Consider the following 7,198-nt stretch of genomic DNA (forward strand, 5'->3'; position numbering starts at 1 on the left):
GGTGGTAGTAACAATTGAAGCTACATGCTTCTTTGTTTAAAAAAAAAAAGCCATCTCTTCTAATGACTCACTTATAAGTGAGGAAACTTTTCCTAGAAGCCTCCAAACAATCTTCTTGGCATGTCTTATTGGCCTAGGAACAGTCATGTGCCTATTCCTAAACCAGTCTGTTTCTAAAGGAATGCCATGTGCTGATTGGTTTAAGCATTAGGTCCTAGACCAATTATAGGCAAAAAAGGATCAGATTGTATTGATTGAGGCAGACTTATCAGGGCCTGCCTCACATGTCTAGGTCAGTTCCTTAAACCAAGTGGCTGATGCACGGTGTCAGGAGGTGGGATAGATGTTGAAGAGATTACCTCAGTGTCTACTACACAAGTGGAAGCCAACATTAAAGGATACCCCGTGTCGCCTGGGGAAGGGCCGCGGGCCGCAGTGGCGAGCACACTCCGGGAACATGGCAGCGGCGAACCTCACCCAGATCCCTGACGTGGACATCGACTGCGACAGTGACTTCAAGTATGTGCTGATTTGAGTCCATGCGGGGCTGCCCTCCAGGGCCCTGGCCAGGGAGAGCAAAGAGATCATGAGCAGCTACAAGTGGGCGGAGTACCACTCCGACGTCTACGGACAAGGTATCAGGCGAGATGCAGAAGGGCTATGACTGCGAGTGCCTGGGGGGTGGGTGCATCTCCCACCAGAGCCAGGACAAGAAGATCCACGTGTAAGGCTACTCCATGGGTTATGGTCGTGCCCAGCACTCCGTCTCCACTGAGAAGATCAAAGCCAGGTACCTTGACTACGAGGTTACCTGGGCCAATGACGGCTTCTGAGACCCATCCAAGGCTGGCCGCCTCCAGCAGCCCACTGGAACTCTGCCCTCAAGGCCACCTCCCAAGGGTTTGAGCTGCACCCCTTGGCACTTTGCCGCCCTGGCCAAGCCTCAGTGCCCGGGGTTACCTCTCTAGGGAGAATTAAAAGCATTGTCACCTCCACTGGTCCCTGAAAAAAAAAGAAAAAAAAATTAAGGGACAAAAGATAAATGGCAAAGTACAAGCATGAAACAGGGCAATTCAGAGCAGGGTGCTGGCTGGAGCATGCCTTTTCTGTCTGGACAGTTTGACTACATAAGAAATAGAAGCTTCAATAACCAATATCTGACATTTTTATCTAATATTTCATTGTATGTATGATACAGCAGATACCTTTAATTATAATTCAGTTCATTAAATTCTTTTATCATTTCTCAAAAATTAAATTTCCTGTCAGCATCCTAAAAATGGCAATGTGACATATATGTGAGGAAGTACTAAGTATTTTACAAAATTGAGAATTTTAAGATTTTAAAATTTAAATTGTCAATAACATTTATAGAGTTCAGTGTAAACATAGCTCTACACTAATCCCTGGAAGCATTTTACATTAAATAAAATGTTTATTTATTAAGTCATTTTCAGTCAGACCTGTGATTACTAGGGGTGCATGCAGTGTTAAGACCATAGATGTGGAGCATGTGTAGGGATTCTAGAATTTCATTTTAATCATCTTTGAAGATGTATAATTTTTTTTTCAAGAAGTCAAGAAGCTCACAATAAAAGACATTTTATGTTTAAAATTTTTTTTCATTATCCCAGCACCGTTGGGATTATTTTGGCATGACATTTACGTTACAGGATTAAGAAGAGGGGAGCATACTTCTTGAGTAGCACATGGGCTTCTACTATGGTGGTTCTGCCTTTGTTTTCAGTGTTATTTAAATCCAGGATGATGGAAGTGCTTTGGAGTGATTTTTCTAAAACTTAAATCTGATCATGTTCCTCCTCTGCTTCAAACTCATCAGCAGCCACTCACAGCCCTCACGTTGGATCCCAGACTCCTTAGTTCAGCCACAAGGGCCATCAGGAGAGACCCCCTACTTACCTTTCTGTTTCCTTCTCTGACTCATCTCCCTACTCCCAGTCCATATTCCAACTATACTGATGAACTATTCGCAGTTTCCCAAATCACCAAACTCTTCCATGCTTCTGCCAGGAGCACCTTTCATCCTCCTTTCCTCCTAATCAGCTCTCTTCTTTAGGATGCTCATCCAAGATCATCACTTCCAGTTTAGATGATCCTCCTAGGAATACACATGTCTCCCTGGGCTGATGTCTGCCCTTGCACTACCTGCAACGTATTCTGTTGAAGATGTTTATTCTTCTTCCCCATTAGAAGACCAGGTCACCTTCGCCTTTTTACCTCCCTGCAGAGCTTAATAAAATATTTGGCAGTTAATAGGCACTTAATAAGCATTTTTGGGCTGAATGAATTTACTTTTTCTTACATTTGCTCGTAATTAAAATAGCTATCATTTGTTAAAAAGCTTTTACATGCAAGCACTGTAGTAGATGCTTTACATTTTTTATCTCATTTAATTTTCACAGTTGTCATGTGAGTGGGAATCACTATCCTCGTTTTAATGGATGAGGAAATAGGCTTAGAGAAGTTCAGTAATTTATCTAAAATTAAGTAACAGAGCTGGGATCAACCTCAAGTCTGTCAGGTTCCAGAACTCTGCTTTTTTTCTCCATGCAACACATTATGGAGATCCTCCCTAATACCTAAGGATGAGAGGGTGCCAATCTCACAGTTATTCCAAGCAGATATACAGACCGTAAGCAGTGTTCCAAGATAAGCAGGCATCATTCCCATGGCTTAGAGTTATCATCACCTTCAGAAAAGAATACTAATCAGAAGCTGGAAGTATAGGAAATAGGATTCAGATTTTCAGGAATCAAGATCCAGAGATAAATCAGCTCTCCAGACAAGTGGACTGGGTCTCAGTGTAAGGCTCCATCCCAGCAAGGAATTGGAATACTAAGGGGGGAAATTGAAGCCCAGAGATTGAAATGTAGCCAAGTTGACAGGGTTAGGGACTAACATATGGCCACCCAGGGATCACCAGATACCAAGTCTATGACAGCAAGGCTAATTCTCAAGTCTCACTTAAAATATGGTGAATCTTTTAGTGTATTTTCCACCCTAGACCCAGGAATTGAGCAATGATGTGGGAGATATCGGCACAGCCTATCTCCCTGGAGAGTCAGGCAATGAGTCAAGGGAAAAAAATGTGCTGAGCAGTTTCCTAGATGAGAATGTCTGTCAAACAGTTGCTAAATCAGTGTTTAGGAAGAGAAAACTAATTTCTAACTTGATCCTTCCTGAACTTAAAAAAAGAAAGAGTCCTTAATTATAGTCTGTATTGACTTTTTTTTAAAGTTTTTAAAAAAAGTTTTTTGATTTATTTTCTAGCTGCGTTGGGTCTTCGTTGCAGTGTGCAGGCTCCTCATTGCAGTTGCTTCTCTTGCTGCGGAGCATAGGCTCTAGGCGCACAGGCTTCAGTAGTTGTGGCATGCAGGCTCAGTAGTTGTGGCTTGCGGGCTCTAGAGCGCAGGCTCAGTAGTTGTGGCACATGGGCTTAGTTGCTCCGCGGCATGTGGGATCTTCCCGGACCAGGGCTCGAACCTGTGTCCCCTGCATTGGCAGGCAGATTCTTAACCACTGTGCCACCAGGGAAGTCCCGCTTTTCTTGATGGACTACTTTTCCTTTGTTTCTGCATTCCCTCACTTCTCTAATTGTTAACTTCTTGGGCCTCCTCTCTGGAACTTGGGGAAGGCTTAGGAGACTAAGGCTTTTTTTCTACAAATAATAAATGGGGGACACAGAGGGACATTTGTACCCAGGAAGGCCCCACAGGGTTTTTCTTGGTTTCAATACCCACCTTTCTTTGATACTCCTCAATCCTGAGGGGAATGGGGCGGGACATGAAAGGGAATAAAGTTTTGGACAGAGAGGTTAATTATAAACTCATGAGAGGAGCTCAGTTTTAGGTGGATTCAGTTTCAACCTTTGTTGCTAGTCTAGCTCTGACTATTTGCTCAAGTTCTGTTTACAAGTCTCTGTCTGATTTTCTGAGACCTGTTTGTGCTTCAGTTTGGTTAACTGAGTTTCTGCCTTGCTTCCTTGTGGCTGGTATCTGACTTAGTATCCTCAACAGCCAGAGTCCTGTTTTATTATCCATCTCCACTATCAACCCTTTTCAGGGACTGGAGTCTGTCCCTGAACACCAGCCAGGTGGCTAAAGTTACTTGCTGATGAGCATCCCTGATGCAAACTCTCTGCCTGCTAGAACTTCCAAACTGCTTTCCTCTGGGTGCCCTATTTTCTCCCTTTTAGGGTACCCTACTCTGAGTATCAGAACCCAAATGATATCAACTATTTGAATTTATCTATTGCTATAGCCTGTAGATATCATGCTGCTCTATACTTTACCCCAGCACCTTGAGAGAGGACTATCTACTCCCAACCTCTCCTGTAGGCTGTACCTCATCTGGTGGATAGGTCTAATTCTAGGAGCTGGTGACTCAGAGGCGGCTCCATTAGGAAGCAGTTAACTCAAACTGTGTATCTAGAATTTACTTTGTCTTTAGTTAATGGAGCTTCCTAGACTTCTAGCACTTGATGGAAATGAAGCAATCTAGAAATTTTGAGGTTAAACATTATTTTAGAGTGGAAATATTATCAAGTGGGAACATGAATAGAATAGCAATATCAGGTCACGTTATGCATTTTTTGAAGTAATTTTTAAAAAATTTTAAAATTGGGACTCTATGTGGAATTCAGTTGCTTCCAAACATTAATATCTTGGGGCTTGATGTAATCCTATTCACATATGATTCACATTATTCAGTTTAAAGGGAAGGAAAAGTAACCATTTTCATCAAATGAGAAACATAACTCAAAGGAAAAAATTTCCAAACACATGAAAATTAATTTGCATATTCTTTGGAGATAGGAAGAATTTATTTTAATTAATTTCAGCATCCTTCAAGAATGAACACACACGGAAAAATATTCTTTCTTGACTGTGAAACAATATGACAGGCTCCAGCCTCATTTTCTCTGCCTCTGCCATCTTGGCTTCCCACCAGCTGGGTTCAGGTTTTCTAGTGGCAGGTGTGGTCCCATCATATCCCAGAGTGCTCGAGCCTGCAGGCTGGATATTCTAAAGAACCTCAGCATACAAAGGCCTCTCCTTCACTAAGCTCAGTGTCATATCAACACCCTTGGGCCAATAGCTCTTCCTGCATATTCTTTCAACAAACACCTAATATGCCAGGTTCTGAGGCAGGCACTGGGCAGAGGCAGATCCATGTTTTGTGTGATCTGAAGCTTATATAATTTGGAGACCCTCTTTAAGAAAAAGAGCATTAAGTTACAAACCAAAAGCAGGTATGAAAATGAATAGAGAAAGGAGATCATGACAAATTTAAGTTTTTAAAAGCTGATAAATTCCACGAAAATCACATCTATAAAAACAGTATTTTTTAACTTATTGTCTGACAAAACTCTATAATACTTTCCCCCTATTTTTGTCTGCACAATCCTTGATAGTTTCTTCATATAACAATAATTTTTGTGAAAATTATTTCTATAGAAATACATTTTTCTATAGAAATAATGGAGAGACCTCTTGCATGGTTGATCAAAAATTATTTTTTAAATTAAAAGTTTAGAAAAATTTCTTTCAATCTCACTACTTATTATTAGTAATGTCATGTAAGTTTTTAAGATTTAGGAAAACTTCCATCAAGTTTTCTTCATATCTAAGCAGTAAGATTTGAGGAATTTCAACTCTTCTTGTACAGGGGTTAATCTTAATACTGTGAAGTGTCATTGATGTCCTCATTGTAGTGGTGTCTTATGAGTTTTGTTTTTTATTAAAGTATAGTTGATGTACAACATTACATAAGTTACAGGTGTACAATATAGTGATTCACCGTTTTTAAAGTTTATATACTCCATTTATAGTTACTATAAAATATTGTCTATATTCCCCATGTTGTATAATATATCCTTATAGCTTATTTTATGCCTAATATTTTGTACCTGTTAAACCCCTAACCTTATGGTACCCCTTCCCCCTCCCTCTCCCCACTGGTAACCACTAGTTTGTTCTCTATATCTGTGACTCTGCTTCTTTTTTGTTATATTCACTAGCTTGTTGTATTTTTAAATTCCACATATAAGTGATATCATACAGTATTTGTCTTTCTCTGCCTGACTTATTTCACTTAGTATAATGCCCTCCAAGTTCATCCATGTTGCTGCAAATATATATATATATATATATATATATATATATATATATATGTATATATCTATCATATATATATGTATACATATATTCATCTGTTGTTGGACACTTAGGTTGCTTCCATATCTCGGCAGTTGTAAATAATGCTGCTATGAACATTGGATTGCATATATCTTTTCGAATTAGTGTTTTGGGGGTTGTTTTGGATATATACCCAGGGGTGGAATTGCTGGGTCATATGGTAGGTCTATTTTTAGTTTTTAAGAAACCGCCATACTGCTTTCCACAGTGGCTGCACCAAATTACATTCCCACCAACAGTGTACAAGGGTCCCCTTTTCTCCACATCCTCACCAACATTTGTTATTTGTGTGTGTTTTTTTTAAATTTACTTATTTTTATTATTTATTTATTTATTTTTTGGCTGTGTTGGGTCTTCGTTTCTGTGCGAGGGCTTTCTCTAGTTGTGGCAAGCGGGGGCCACTCTTCATTGCGGTGTGCGGGCCTCTCACTATCGCGGCCTCTCTTGTTGCGGAGCACAGGCTGCAGACGCGCAGGCTCAGTAGTTGTGACTCACGGGCCTAGTTGCTCCGCGGCATGTGGGATCTTCCCAGACCACGGCTCGAACCCGTGTCCCCTGCATTAGCAGGCAGATTCTCAACCACTGCGCCACCAGGGAAGCCCTATTTGTGTTCTTTTTGATGATAGTCATTCTGACAGGTGTGAGGTGATATCTCATTGTGGTTTTGATTTGCGTTTCCCTGATGATAGCGTTGTTGAGCATCTTTTCATGTGCCTGTTGGCGATATGCATTTCCTCATTGGAAAAATGTCTATCCAGTTCTTCTGTCCATTTTTTAATTGGGTTGTTTGTTTTTATGATGTTGAGTTATATGAGCTGTTTGTATATGTTGGATATTAACCCCTTATCAGCCATATCACTTGCAAATATTTCCTCCCATCTTATGAGTTTTATAATATCTTTATTGATTCAGTATTTTATATCAAATCAGCAAACAATTTAAATCTTTTGTCAGTGTATTTATGTGCTAATACTTTGAGA

General features: G+C 40.4%; 1 pseudogene; it reads left to right on the top strand.

Annotated features, from left to right (window-relative positions):
• Positions 1–457: 457 nt before the first annotated feature.
• On the top strand, positions 458–833 carry LOC132377037 (14 kDa phosphohistidine phosphatase-like; annotated as a pseudogene).
• Positions 834–7,198: the final 6,365 nt, after the last annotated feature.

The sequence above is a fragment of the Balaenoptera ricei genome, chromosome 13 (genome assembly GCF_028023285.1).
Source record: "Balaenoptera ricei isolate mBalRic1 chromosome 13, mBalRic1.hap2, whole genome shotgun sequence".
Classification (NCBI taxonomy): domain Eukaryota; kingdom Metazoa; phylum Chordata; class Mammalia; order Artiodactyla; family Balaenopteridae; genus Balaenoptera; species Balaenoptera ricei.